This window comes from Podarcis melisellensis (assembly GCF_964234715.1).
Source record: "Podarcis melisellensis genome assembly, chromosome: 1".
Taxonomy (NCBI): Eukaryota; Metazoa; Chordata; class Lepidosauria; order Squamata; family Lacertidae; genus Podarcis; species Podarcis melisellensis.
The window spans coordinates 100,288,100-100,303,262 of record NC_138528.1 but is presented as its reverse complement, the minus strand read 5'-3'; the positions used below and the strand labels follow the sequence as shown (position 1 = coordinate 100,303,262).

The 15,163-nt window shown below is 40.3% G+C and overlaps 1 long non-coding RNA gene across 1 annotated transcript; it reads left to right on the top strand.

The window, feature by feature from the left end:
- Positions 1-4,419: 4,419 nt before the first annotated feature.
- On the top strand, positions 4,420-13,829 carry LOC309367812. Its single transcript, XR_014167371.1, has 3 exons — positions 4,420-6,227; positions 12,435-12,659; positions 13,524-13,829. It is a non-coding gene; the product is annotated as an uncharacterized lncRNA (long non-coding RNA).
- Positions 13,830-15,163: the final 1,334 nt, after the last annotated feature.

Here is a 15,163-nt window from a genome sequence, read left to right as displayed (position 1 = left end):
TTGCACAGACACCACTGCATCCAAAACACCGCCGGAAGCTGGGAGAGGAAAACTCTGTATCTTTTGCTGCATCAGCTACAGGCTAGTGAAGCAGAGAGGTCCAGACTGGGGCCCATTGCTACAACTTTCCAGCAGCTGGACTGGCTTAGGGTGGAGTGGGTCCTTTAGCAGCCCAGCTCCATCATCTTTTCCCTCTCTTCCCCAATTCCCAAACATCTGGTTTCAGAGGTATACACTGGCTACCATTAGCTGGGATATAGGTGGGTTCAGTTCATGGAAGTTGCAACGTTCGAATAAGGCAAGCACTTCCTGAGCAGCAGCTGACACTCTTACCCAAACCGTTATATCATGGTATTGGAAAACTTCCCTTAGAAAGGATCTGCAAATAGATTTTGCTCTCCTGTTCTGGTGTAAGAAATAATTGGCTGATTGGTCAAAGCACTTTGGATTATTTCCATAGCATATGGCATGATATTTTACGAATGCCTTATTTGTCCTTTATTAAACTTGATTGCCCAGCATCCATCTGTAAGAGACACATTTGCTGGTGGATAGAGTCACAGGCAACCTGCCACTTATGTATGGGAAGTTCCACTAAAGCAAGAACAGCGTGCAAAATAATTTGCAAAAAGTAGTGCTGTACCAAAAGCTGCCTTCCAGTTTCTTGAAAGTTTTCTTCCCCCATCACAGAGCCTTATACATTTCTCTACCTCAATCTCTGGGGACTTCAATAATTCTTTTAGAATTATAGTCAATGTGTAGTTTTGAACTTGCCCAGTTGGGAGGTGGTCGAGGATGGTGTGTTTTGCCTTCCAGAAAGCATTTCTCCTCCAGCATTTTGTAGCTTCCCCAGCTCCTTGATCTGAAAAAGCCCCATGGGAAGAGTTGCCTTGCAATGTGTTTCTCTGCAGCAGTGAAGAATACTAGCTGTGGGGTGTGATATGTAAGTACCAGTCAAGTACAACATTCCTTGTTTTCCTATAGTGGATGTGCGGGGGAATGTTTGGTCCAGCCAGTCGAAAACTTCCTGTTTCCTCCTGGCTGGGACATATTTCCTATGCATGTGACTAGAGGTGCGTGTGACCTTACATGTCCAGGTAACAAAAGGGACAAGGCATACAGCACTCTCTCTCTCTCTCTCTGACTTGCTTCTGTGTCTGACCAGCTTCTAGCTAGGACTGCTCTGCTAGCTTTCAGCAAGAGCTGGGATCATTCCTCCATATGGGTAGATCCACATGTACATATTTGTAACTAAGTCTGCCTTCAGGGATCACACTGTGCTCTGTCTGATGTAAGGAAACTTCTTTTATTGCTTATGAATAAGATTGTAGCGTCTTTATTTTTTTTAAAAGAGGGATATAAGGGAACTTTCCAGGAACCTGATGGTGAAAGGCTTACACAAGCCTGCAACCAGCTACCTGCTGTGCTTTTAAAAGGGGAATGTGTAACTCTGCTATGTAAAGGAACTTGCTAGTGCAAGTGAGGAAGGATATTAATAAACAATATATCCTCTCCTGCCTCCCTGAACATTCCCACATTGACCACATATGAGGAGATTTGCAGAATGAACCAAGCACCCGTTGCCCAGCTGAGAAGTAAAAGTAAGCCCAACAGGAATCCTTCATGCAAACCCAATGAGAATTTCGCTCAAATTTTCTCTTCCTTTTGATAAATTCGGAATGCAGCTTTATTTCTTGTTAACTGATAATGATGCAAAAAAAGGAGAAATTTTCAGTACAGCAGTTGTAAGAAGTGGTAATTAATAATAATGTTTCTATATTCTTTGCATGGTGATACATATATGCATGATTAGAATATCTGGCTAATAATCCTTAAAAAATTGTCCTTTACAAAATAATAACAACCTGTTCCATTTGTATGTGGTAGGTTCTGGACAGTCATGCCTTCAAAATAATTATTCTTCATCTTCGTCTAGGAAAGAGGAATCACAAACTGATTATTCTGCAAATGGACAGTCAAAACTCGCTCTCTCTCTCTCTCTCTCTCTCTCTCTCTCTCTCTCTCTCTCTCTCTCTCTCTCTCTTCAAATGAAGAACCTCCCATAGTAATAGACAAGCTTATTGTTCTGGGTGGGGGTGGGGGGGAACCCTATGCAGAGGGCGCCCTTTGCATGCAATGCTTTCCATATGTAATAGGCAAGTTTCTACAATTGAGCACCACACCAGAGTAGTAGTTAGGGCTTTATTACTTACTTCTAATTTGTATTGATGGCCTAAAAAAAGTAGCATGCTTTGCAGTTCTATGAAAGAAAAGATTATAAATGGAGATTAATTATAATTTTGCTAGCTCAGTACTTGTAAAACTAAAGCAATTTATATTCTTTCTCTTAATGATCTCCATTCCTGATTGCAGTAATGTAATCTAATTGTGATTATGATAGTATCTGAATCATGTGGGCCTCGATGTGATTGGAACTACTCTTTGCATTAAAAAGTAATTTTGGAGTAATGATGAAAAGTTACTGTGGAAAATTGGCAAGTAATATATTTTACTCTGTATCTTAAGTTTCTGCTTTCATTTTTGATTATATCTTATAGCAAGGATAAGCATGATATTATATCAAGGATTTATTACATCAAAGACTTGCCAATGATAATTATGAGTATCAAGGATAAGCCTGATATTATTGGAATAACATAGATATGGTAAGGCAAGAAATTGACAAAGCTTTTAAAATACTTGGCTTGGCCTTAACAAAAGGGAATATTAGAAGAAGTGGGTCAGTTTCCCTAATGAGTAAGTGTACACAGCAGGGAACCTACAACCTTATGGTAGAATAGGGTTCTGGTAGAAGTCTCTGAAAGATGGTGGTGCTGATTACCCCTAATTTCACCCCCAGATGTTAACTTAGAGGTGTCCTTACCCCAAAGCAGTCAAAATTGATTTAGGCATCAGTTGCACCAATTGAATGAGAAAGAAGGCAACAATATTTACACAGGCATTCCCATTTGCTGTAGGGAGGATATCATCTTGTTAAATGGCTGCATTTGTCCTGTCTTTGAGCGTACCATTTCTCCTGGATAGTGTAGAAATGCAATCTCAGTGTCTCATAGGTTTTTGAGGAAAAATAAGTGATGTTCATCAAATTCGCTTCCATCTAACAGGTTTCAAGGGGATGGAGAACCCTGGTGGACATTTTCTTTCACAAAAATCCCTTCATGGTGTCCCTGAGGTTGGAATGGGTGAGAAATGTTGATTCAATTCACATTTAAAGGTGAATCCAGATTTCCCCCCACTTTTTGAAACAGTATGAAACTAAACCACAGCTATCATTTGAAATTAACACTCCTGTGAAATTTTCAGTGCAGTTTTCCAAACAAGTAATGTGGAAAAAATGCCTATTCTAGGGCAAAGTGTGCATTAAAAAAAAATATATTCATGAAAATAACATACAAAAATGCATTACATTGGAGGAAATCACATATAAAAAATGTGTATATTAGGAGAAATTTGCATGAAAATGCTGATGATTATCCTTTTTTCAAAAAAAAGCGCACACAATTTGATTTGGATCTCCTCCTTCTAAGTATTACATGAGGTTGCTTAGATGCCTTTTTGTGTTTCTTCAGTTTGCAGCAGAGAGAGTGGCACGAGAATAACCCCTCACGTCAGTATGGTCCTTCCCACACAAACTTAGTGTGTGATCAAGGAAAGGGTTGATGCAGTCTGGTATGCTAGATATTGTTCCTCTGCTGGCGGTGGTGGGGAATTTAAGCATGCAATCTCCTATCTGCTGTCTGAAGTAGGACAGAGACTGCACCTTTTCCATTAGAGACCATTGCTGAGAATAACATCTTATTAAAGCCTTCTAACTGCACCAATCAGCTGTCAGGAAAGGTGGGTGCAGCAAGGAGAGATTGGCCAGACTCGGATGCTATGCTTTCATTCCTCCCTCCCCACCTCAGATGACACGAAGCTTCATTCAGAAGCTATCCAAAGTGTCAGCCTCCCTACCAGAGGGCAGAAGAAGAGAAAGTCTTAATATGGTTCTCTAGATTAAGCCACTGTCTTTATGCTGCTAAACACCAAACCTGGCTACCCTTCTTGAATTTGTCATAATTAATGCATATTCATAAAGTTAAAAGAGCCAGAAGCCGGGATTGCTACAAAGTTGGATTGTTGCCTCGTTATCATGAGTACTGTGTTTCACATTGTCCAGGTGATCCTGATGGCAACATTGATTTGACTGCAACATTTCTGCCCCACCTTGGTGGAAATTTGCACGATAAAAAGGCTGGCGAGAGCAGCTGCAGCAGCGTGGAATGATGCTTTATACATACTTTCGTCTTCTTTAAAAGACAGCCTAAAATGCCTCTAAAAGAAGGCGGTTGGCAGTAAAAATTCTATTGTCAAAGGCCAGTTTCTTAGCAACAACACCCTCTCAATGTGTCACAAGTCTGGGGCCCTTTGGCCTCTCAAAGGAAGTTCCTTAGGTGTCTTTTACACACTGAGTGCTTTGTGATAGGTTAAGGCCTGCTGGCTGTCAACTTGGTCCCTTAAGGGAACTTGACAGATCTTTAAAAAAAAAAAAATCAATTTTAAGCTCACATGCCCCAGTGGGTGCCAAAGCCACTTCAGAGAGCCTGAAAGATGGCTGAGTCGACAGGATTTGACTTCCAGAGGTAGAAAGGTGACAAACTCTATCATGAGAAAGGGGCAGCTGAGGGCCTCAGAGGCCTAACCTGCTCCCAGGATCTGGGGCCTGGTGTTGTATTGAACCTATTTATCTCTTTCATGGGCCCAAGGTACCACGGGGAAAGAAAAGTTGTTCAAAAAAAAAATGCTGGCAGAATTCAGGGGTGTAAATGATGAATTACTTTTCATCAGCTGAAAGGAAACATACTCTGGAACAATACTGAAAGGGAGCAGGAGCATCTGACCTCCTGCTTCAGAGCAGCCAATATCTTCATTCAAGAAGACAACCATGAAATTACACAGAAAATGGGATTGTCATGAACAGCCCCTTGAAATCTCAGTATACAGTCATTACGGCATGGGAAAAAGCCTTCATCCACACATCATAACTTGTAACAGACGGGGTGGCAGGAGGGGGGGTGAGGGCTGAGAAATAGCAACAAAAACAGGACTTGGAGTTACTAGTGAGAATGTGGAATATATTTGTTGATCTAGCTTTACCTTGTTAGTCCCCCAGATCATTATATATGGACATAACTATGGACTAACTTTACAGTGATTTGTGGCTATTTTTATAGGCTGCATATTGGACCTGCTTTGCAAATTAAGGAGTGGGGAAATAAATGAAGAAAAACTGAATATTGCATTTAGAGTAATGAATCCTCGTTTCATGACTCAGAACAAAAGTGTTTGGGGTTTTTTTTTAATGCCAACCCTTTTTGGATTTTTAAACAGTAAGTTGTTAGTACAAGGTGTAAATTGCAGAGTTCTCTGCAAAACATTCATCCAATTAGAGGCAATTTCAAGTTCTATGTTCTGATTTTATTTTTGTTGAAATATTCAGGCATTGCATTTCCAAACACTCTTACTCTATTGAGCTTTACTTAGGAATCAGCTTGCTAAGGATTGCATTGTAAGACAGGAACCAAACTCAGTTGTGTGATATTGTCTGAGAATGACACAGCCTGTGGTCAGATTTGCATGTTCACCTTAGAGGCATGTTTTATCTCTGCATGATCGACCAAATGAATAATCCACTCTACTGCAAAGTGCCAAGGGTGTCAGTTTGCTCTGGTGATACTTCAGGGGGGAGGGAGTATTTCCATTTTACGTAACTTATTCTCCTTTTCATCCTTGCTCATCTCTGCTTTTTGTTACTTTTCTTCCATATTCAGTTTTCCTCTAGAACCTGTAGCTGGTGACAATCACTGTAAATTCATTTCTCCTAATTGTAAAACACCTGTACAGAAAACAGATTATTGCTAGTGTTTTGCAGAGATTAACTCAAGCAGTATACTTTTTTTCGGACTATACCAGCAAACTACAAACATACTGTAATTTCAAGAAAAGGCCTTACCAGTCGTTCCCTTGGGTTTAGCGGCAAAGTCTTTTCCAGACTGCATTTTTGAGCAAAATACACCCTCTGTTGGAAAATAAGAGGCTGAGAGCATACGTCTAATCAAGCAATTTGGAGGAGGAATCCTGAATGCTGCAATACACTGATTTCAAACTACTACTATTCTTCTTAGCAGGATCTGGGCCTCTATGGTCCAGCTCACGTCGGATAAAAGGTGATAAAAAATAAAGCAAGATTCTTATTTATATCACATATAATATTGAATTATATATTCTGACTTGTAAAAAAATACAGTGATTTAACCTAAAAAAAAGGATTTAACATAAACAAACATGCTAAATGCTACACCTACCTTTTAAAATTGACTTCACCCTCATCTATCAAATACATTGCATTAAAGCCTGCTTTTTCTGTGTGAAAGAAAAGTAAAAAAAGAGTAGAAAGTACAAGACTTTGGTGAACAATCTTTATGAATATGATAGTACAATAACTGGGGTCATGCACTATTTTGCAATGTCTGTTATTTCTCAATATTTTTGCTCAGTACTTAACCAGCCCCGCTTTTTGAAAATTCTGAGCACTTAATTTATAATCCAGCACACCTAATCCTGTATTGGATTGTTGTCCAAATAGGAAAGCTTGCTTTGGGTCCTTTGATGCACTCAGAAAGCCAAAGAGAAAGCCATTAATTTCATAAACACCTTCACATGTCTTTTATCATAAAAGAATGTGTAGTGAAAATGGTAAATGGACTGCATGGCCAAGGGTAGATTATACCCCTAGGGGTTTATACCCCTAGGTAAAATTGAAAACCTATATGTTGTAATTGTTATTGCAACTAATTAACAGGCAGGAAATGGGTAGCATATAATATACATAAATTGCCGGTTCTCAATTTCCTCTCACGTTTTCCCAGCATTTTCACTGTTATATACCAGTATGACTGGCAGAGTCATCTTAAATCCTTCCTCCTGCTGCTGCTGCCATCGCTTCCACATCATCAGCAGAAAGTCAGGGGCAGGCAGTTGGTTCCTTATGTCATCTGGGATCTAGTAGATCCTTGGCCAGCTTAGCCTCACTTGTTCCCCATCTTCAGAATGCCCTATTGAGTGGGCAGTCTGCCTATTGATTGGGCAGAAGTCATGGTGGTGGTATTTCCATTAGCAGAGCCCAATGGACAGAAGTGGGAAGTCTGGGTGGTTACAAATCAGTGGGTGGGCCACTGGGTGATTGCAAACCTGATCCAAGTGCTCTCGGAAGAAAGATTTTCTAGAACTATTTTAATCAGGGTTTAGGCCTGGGTTTGGCACAGAAACTGCTTTGGTTGCCCTGTATGATGACCTATGTTGGGAGAGAGACAGGGGAAATGTGTCCTTGTTAATTTTCCCCGGCCTTTCAGTGGCTTTTGAGACCATCAGTGATAGTATCCTTCTGGAGTGCCTGTTCCAAGTTAGGCGTGGGTGGCACTGCTTTTTGGTGGTTCTTGTCCTACGTGGGCGGCCGTTTGCAGAGGGTGATGCTTGGGGAGTGCTCTTCAGCTCCATGGAAGCTTCAGGGTGGTTGAATTTTTCCACCATCCCTCCAATGCTGTTTAACATCTACATGGAACCACTGAGTGGGGTTATCCAGAAGTTTGGAATATTTGTCAGCAATATGCTGATGACACACAGCTCTACTTCTCCTTTGCATCTGCAGGTGTGGCAGTGGGTGTGCTGAATTGATATCTTGCCTTGGTAACTAGTTCCCTAAACCAGATAGATGAGAGGTGGTCTACTCTTGATGGGGTTACACTCTCTCTGAGGAAGTGGGTTCACAGCTAGGGGGTCACGTAAGGTCCTGAGGTCCTATACAAAGCCTGAGTCCTCTGGACGTTAATAGGTTAATCTCTCAGTTACTCTGCTGAGGGTATTTCTTTTTATTTAATCAAAATAAAGAAATAAAGCGGAAACAATACAATTTCACGAACAATGTGCACAAAACAAAAACAAAAAAAGGATACCAATTTTGACATTCGCAAGCCCTGGGAAGAAGAATTATTTATTTTGGATGGTAGTAACATGTCCTCTTTTTCAAAATGTTTCCTTAGTTATAGATTTCAGAATGCCATCCTCAGTGTTATGATATTCTCACCTGAAGCCCTCAAATTACCAAGAATTCAAAATAGTAGTATCTTTCGCAGGAGGCATTTGAATATTGTCAGCATCATTTAGATATAATAAATGTTTGCCCTGTAGTTGAAAATGTATTTTCTTTTTTGGTCCTCTTGTATACCTCAATTTTTGAATTAATTTTTCCGCAATAGCTATAGACAAGATTTGACTATGCAATATATAATCAGTCCTTTATCCAAACTGACACCATTTGGGCCATCCCATCTCCCCAGTAATGCAAACAAGGGGACTGATATCAATTCTTGCATTGCTGTTAAATTAATTTTTAGTAGCAATATGCCGCTGAATGACACTCCCAGAATAAGTACCTATATGATTTTTAAAGTGCCAAGTGCCAGCATTTGTAGTAGAGATTGGTGTTTATATAGGATAAGATAAGTGGTGTATAGTGCCACCTAAATGTGATTTAAGAATAGATTCTTGAACCATTGCTGAAATTGATTTCACAGGCCTCATGTTCCATGTTCTTTCCCATTTTCTGGGACCCAAGTTGTAACCCAAATCCTTTTCCTGCCATTTTTGTAATCCTGTTAGATCACCTGTGTCTAATTTTGTTAATATTTTAGAAATTTGGGTGATCTGTCCTTTGGCATTAAATTATGTGCAGGATCAGGTGTTCAAACAGTGTTAATTCTCTTTTCACTTGCTGTTTAATAATATATTTTACTATAAAAGAACTAATTTGCCTAAATTCAAACCCACAGTGCTCTTGTTCTTTTAAAAATTCTCTGATTTCTTCTTCTGTTTTAGGCTGGCCATTATTGTAGAAATCCCTAATCCTATATAATCCCTTTACTGACCATTGAAAAAAAATCCTGGTTTCTATTCTTAGTAAAGAAAAGTGGATGATTAAAAAAAGGGAGCAAGTAGAAACTGGATCAGTAACTTCCATCTAGATTTGAAAATAGTAATTGTAGTTTTTAAGAAGGGACTTTGTGTCCATTCTAGGTCCTTAAGATTTTTATTAAGGAAAAAGCTGTCACTACTGGGATTCCATCTTAACTATCATTTTAACATTTTCTTTCTTTACTAATGGCTAGATTTGCCTTAATTGATTTGCCTTGTAATATAAATGAAGGTTGGAGATGCTCCAACATTCCAACTTCACCTTCTGGCTTATATAAATAAGTTCTTTTGATTAATGATCTCTTCCACCCTCCCCAAATATGTAGCCTTCTATTAACTTTAGAGAAGTTAATATTTCCCCCCTTTACATTTTGCATCAAATACTCCTACATAAGATATAGTAAGGTATATCAACCTTAGAATCTACCCAGATCAGAACTTAGTTAAAATAGGAGCACAGTTTATTTGTTTGTTTTATTGTATTTACACTCCACCTTTTCCTCCAAGGAGCTCAAAGTGGTTTACATGATTCTTCCCTCCCAGTTTTATATTCACAACAACCCTGTGAGGTAGGTTAGCCTGAGAGACAGTGATTGATCCAAGGTCATTCAGTGAGCTTCATGGGTGAGTAGAAATTCAAATCCTGGTCTCCCAGGTCCTAGTCTGACACTCCAACCATTACATCAGAACAAGTAGTCCTTTTATAAAGAGTTCCTAAAGTTCAATTTTCCCGAATTAACAGAACTGACTATCCTAAATTTCATAATGTATTCATTTAAATTTCTATACCACCCTTCATTCGAGGATCACAGGATGGTTTGCAGCTACCCAAACTTTCTTACATATATTTTTATTATCCCTCTTAACTAATTCCCCTCAGTCTCGGTCCAGTATATCTGAAGGAGCATCTCCACCCCCATCGTTCTGCCCGGACACTGAGGTCCACTGCCGAGGGCCTTCTGGTGTTTCCCTCACTGCGAGAAGCCAAGTTACAGGGAACCAGGCAGAGGGCCTTCTCGGTAGTGGCGCCCGCCCTGTGGAATGCCCTCCCACCAGATGTCAAAGAGAACAACAACTACCAGACTTTTAGAAGACATCTGAAGGCAGCCCTGTTTAGGGAAGCTTCTAATGTTTCATGTATTACAGTATTTTAATTTATTTATTTTTTGGAAGCCGCCCAGAGTGGCTGGGGAAGCCCAGCCAGATGGGCGGGGTATAAATAACAAATTATTATTATTATTATTATTATTATTATTATTATTATTATTATTATTATTATTTCTCTCTTGTCTCTCACAGCCACTCCACTTTCCAACTGTTGCTTCCTAATTCACACTTTCTTATCTGCTCCTTCCATTGGTCACAGTTACACTATACATTTAAAGCGCCAAGACACCACATTAAACAGTCATGGAATTCTGGGAGCTGCAGTTTGTAAAGGATCCTGAGAGTTGTTAGGTGACCCCCTATTCCCTTCAAAGAGCTACAATTTTCAGTGTGGTTTAACAACCAGTCCTTCTTCCTGGGCAACTCTGTGCTCTACACGTGCTTCTTCCTTTGCTGCAGTTCTGCATATTTAACCCAAATATGAGGCAACTACTGTAGCACTCCTATAGCACTGTCGTTTTCTGGGTTATTGCACCTGTCTTGAGTGGTCCTGTGTACAAAAGGCCAATCAGGGATGGGGGAATAACTTTTTTCAGTTTGCATTTCACATTTACAGGATCAATAAGCAAACGGAAACACAGCTGTCCTTCAAATTGTGCGCTTCTCTGATTTTTTGTGATGCAGTTCTCCACTCAAAAAGTGTGTACAGAAAACATATAGAAAGGTTGTGTACCTAGAAATGCACATATTAAGATAAAATAGTGTTAAAATGCATTATTTCAGGGGGAAATGCTTGGAGAAATATGTATATTAGGATAAGTGCACAAAATACTTTTGGTTTTTTTCTTGCTGACCCTTTTTTAAGGATTACAAACTGATCAAAAGATAGGGCAAACTGGATATTGGAAAAAAATTATAAAATGAGATAACTTGATAGTTACAGATTTGTCAGTCTTGTCAGCAATGAAAGCTGGTCCACTACTGTGGCATAGCTCTCCCAAAGAGAATGTCAAGCAAAGCCCCCCACATTTTCAAAGCTCCCAAATTTCTAAAGCCACATATTCTTTCCCATTCCACACACCTTTTACACTTCCAATTGTACTCAAAGAAACTCTACAAACATTCCTCTCACTCCACTGTTATCTGGCCAATCAGGTCTCTGCAGCACTCGGCCAATTCTAATCCAAAAGTTTAGCTACGACAAAGAGGTCCTTCCCATGTGTTTCTGGGCAGAAGAGCCATGTTACTGACATTTAATTTTAGAGGGACTTCCTGCTCCCCAGCTACTGCTAGGAAGGCCCCTACTCCATCTGTTAGTTTGAGGGATGACCACGAGTCTTAGTATTGACTTAGTAGGGCTGCCCTGAAGGAAGGTCGAACATGCTCAGAGCTGTTTTCTTGAAAGCCATACCTCAAAGCACATTTTTTTCTAACTAGGGTGTGATTGCTATGAACCCACGCTAGAAATTGTGTCAGCAGCCAGGGACCCCTACTGGACCAACCAAAGACACTCAATGTCTCATTCCTGGTCAGTCACTGCCAGTTCAGACCTCATGCGTGATATTAAGGTTTTGTTTTGTTTGCCCCAATATGCATCACTTTACACCTGTCTACACTGAATTGCATTTGCCACTTTACCATTCACTCAGTTCCTTTGAAGCACTTCACAATCTCTTTTTGTTTTGATAATCAGGATCAAGTCAATATCATCAGCAAACATGGCTACCTCACTGCTCACTCCTCAGTCTAGACCAGGGATACATGAGTTTCCAGCTGTTTTGGAGTATAGTTCCCATAATCCCTGACCACTGGGACCACTGCTAGCTAGGGATGTTGGGTCTAACAACAGCTGGAGACCTAAGTTTGTGAAGTCCTGCTCTAGACCATTTACGAATAAGTTAAAAACCATGGTCCCACTACTGATCCTTGGGGAACTCCATATTATATTTCCCTCCATCTAGAGAACTGTCTACTTCTTCCTACTCTTTGCTTCCTATAACTTAACCAATTTCTTGACACACAAGAGGATCTCTCCTCTTATTCCTTAACTGTTAAACTTACTCAGTAATGCTAACCTGCATTACTTTCTCAAAACTTTGTTCATCTCTCCTTTATTGTGGAACATATGATATAAAGGCTTTTGCTGCAGTCAGAAGCGGAAGCAATTTTAACTCATCTTCCCTCCAGGTTTGACTATTCCTGAATCTTTTCCAGGCTTGTGTCCTATTGCCAATGCCTAAGTGCTGGTGGGTGTTTTACTTGCACTGAGATTCCCATTTTGACTTCATTTCTCCCAGGTGCTGCAGAAATTTGTGCTTCCCATTTCTGGTACTGTGTGTCGACTTCTTTAGGAGGAGGCTGGTAAAGAACAAATATTTTTTCTTAACTGAAGAACAATTGTGGAAAACATGAGAACTTAAGTCTTGGATGTGGATGTGACCCAGCTCCCCTTTATGTCCAAAACCTTTCCAATTGAGTTCAAAATTGCTTCCAAGAGACTCACACAGGGAAACAATCTTGTGGTGAGCTAACTGTATGGCACATTTTCCATGTGGGAAATAGGGGTGAGGAAAGGGTGAAAGAAACTGGAAGGTGGGGAATTAGAGTAGAGAGTGGTGAAAAGTATGAAACTCTCCATCCCTTTTACCACTTCCCATTGTTTTACTTTAGTGGTATTTAGCTAAATAAAATTTAGATTCTCAATAGGACTATATTCATCTGTTTCAATTTTCACACCAGAAACAGTGCTTTCCTGAAGGTGGCAAAATAGGTTCCCCAAACAGTAAATGGACTGGTGCCATTTCTCTCTCACACACACTCTCTCACTCTCTCACTCTCTCAACTTGACTGGGTCCCTAAGAAGGTTTTCTCTTCCCCTACTCCTTCCAAGAGTGATTACATCCAATCAGAGATCACAAAGTGAATGAGGTGACATCATAGTTCTGGGTAGAGGTTGTTATGTGTCATTGTTCTTGAGGGCAACAAAACCAATGAGATGTTTCCTGCATGGGTGATTCTAACCAATTGGATCACTGATTTCCCTCACTTGTTTCTTCATGGAAAATTTCATCCCCTCTCAATACAATATCTGAAAAAAACACCCTTTTTCATCTCACGCCTAGTCATATCACTTTCACTGAATTCAAGAAGCCATGAACCATGGTAACCAATTGGACACTGCAACATCATCCCACATTCCCCACAAGAGTATACATCTGCTGCCTCACTTGTCAGTCTCTTCTGATCTACTAGCAAGATAGGAACAAGATTCCAATATGGGCTAGATATATCATCTGCAGTCTCCTTTCACTGTCATAAATGCTTATTCATATACTGTCCTACTTCTAGACATGCTTCCATTTACCTTTTTCTGGTTTGCTTCTTAGATGGATAGCATCCACTTCCAACATGTTGAATCCCCTCTACCTTGCTATCCCATGTCTCCTGATATGTCCTTTCTGCCTGGAAGCACAACACTTCTGGATGATATAGCAATCATGTCCTGCCCTCACGTTTACAGCTAGGCATGGTCTACCTGCACCTACGTTTTTGCCAACATATCACATTTTAATGCAAGAAAATGCAAACACTCAACTCTAAGTTTAATAACAGGAGCCTGTGCCCCTCCCACTCTATATTATTGAAGTGTAGGTTGACATTTATTTAATATATATGTTAATGAAAAACAGAAAGTTGGATTTGGACAGCAAGAATCCAGGGCTGAAGCTACCCCTTTTAAACCATCACTTGTTTTACATTCTGGCTATGGGCAGGCATCGAGCAGAAATTGAATAAAATATTTCGAGGATGCTCCAACAGAAAGGTATATGTTGAAGCTCCTAAAAGACTGGCCCTTTTTCAGCTAATCAAATCATTTACAGGTAGGCACAATGAAGCATGTGGCATGAAGGGAAGCATGAAGCTGGGACCTAATCTATAAAGGACAACATGCTAGTGTATTAACTGGGGTCAGAAATGTCCATATTTGCTTATTTGTTTATCATAGGCCAGCCTTTATTTTATTCTGGCACGATAGTCCTATTGAACTTTTGTGTTTCTTTGTCTACTTTTGCACTAGTATTAGATGTTAGTTGTAACATAAAAATAAAAGTAAAGGACCCCTGACAATTAAGTCCAGTCATGAACGACTCTGGGGTTGCTGCGCTCATCTCACTTTAAAGGGAGGGAGCCGGCATTTGTCCGCTTCCACAGACAGTTTTTCCAGGTCATGTGGCCAGCATGACTAAGCCGCTTCTGGTGAAACCAGAGCACTGCAAAGAAACACCGTTTACCTTCCTGCCAGAGCGGTACCTATTTATCTACTTACACTTTGATGTGCTTTCGAACTGCTAGGCTGGCAGGAGCTGGGACCAAACAACAGGAGCTCACCCTGTCGTGGGGATTCGAATCACCGACCTTCCGATCGGCAAGCCCAAGGCTCAGTGGTTTACACCACAGCGTCACCCGCGTCCCTAGTTGTAACATAGTAGACCTATAAATGCAAGTGGGGAGCCAAATACAACACTCTCCAAAACAAAACCATCTAATATTAACAAATATTTCATATTGCAGCTGTGGGTTGCAACAGGTAAATCAGGAGACTGAACAAGAGTTTGATTCAATGGCACTTAGAAACCGGTTCTGAAATATGGCAGCATAGCTGGTAAACAATAGTGGAAAGGACTAGGAATCAGTGAACCCCTTTTGGGAATGAAACGCTTGTGAAGGGGAGGGTGTCTTCTGTTTTGACTAGTTCTTCCTTTTCAGCTCTAGCTACTTATACCACATAGCAATTCCATTCCAGATATTCTTCTGGGCCTAAACACCAGCAACAGCTTTCCAGGGGCATATGCGGCTGCTGAAGGAGGAAAGTTGGCAGAAAAAGCCCATTAAACAAGAGGGACTCATTTGTGGTTTACTGGATCAAATGCAATGAAATGGGGTCTGCAAACGAATTCAGGGTTTAGTGGCAGTGTGGCAATCCTATACCCATTTACCTCAGAGTCAGCTTCATTGAAATCAATGG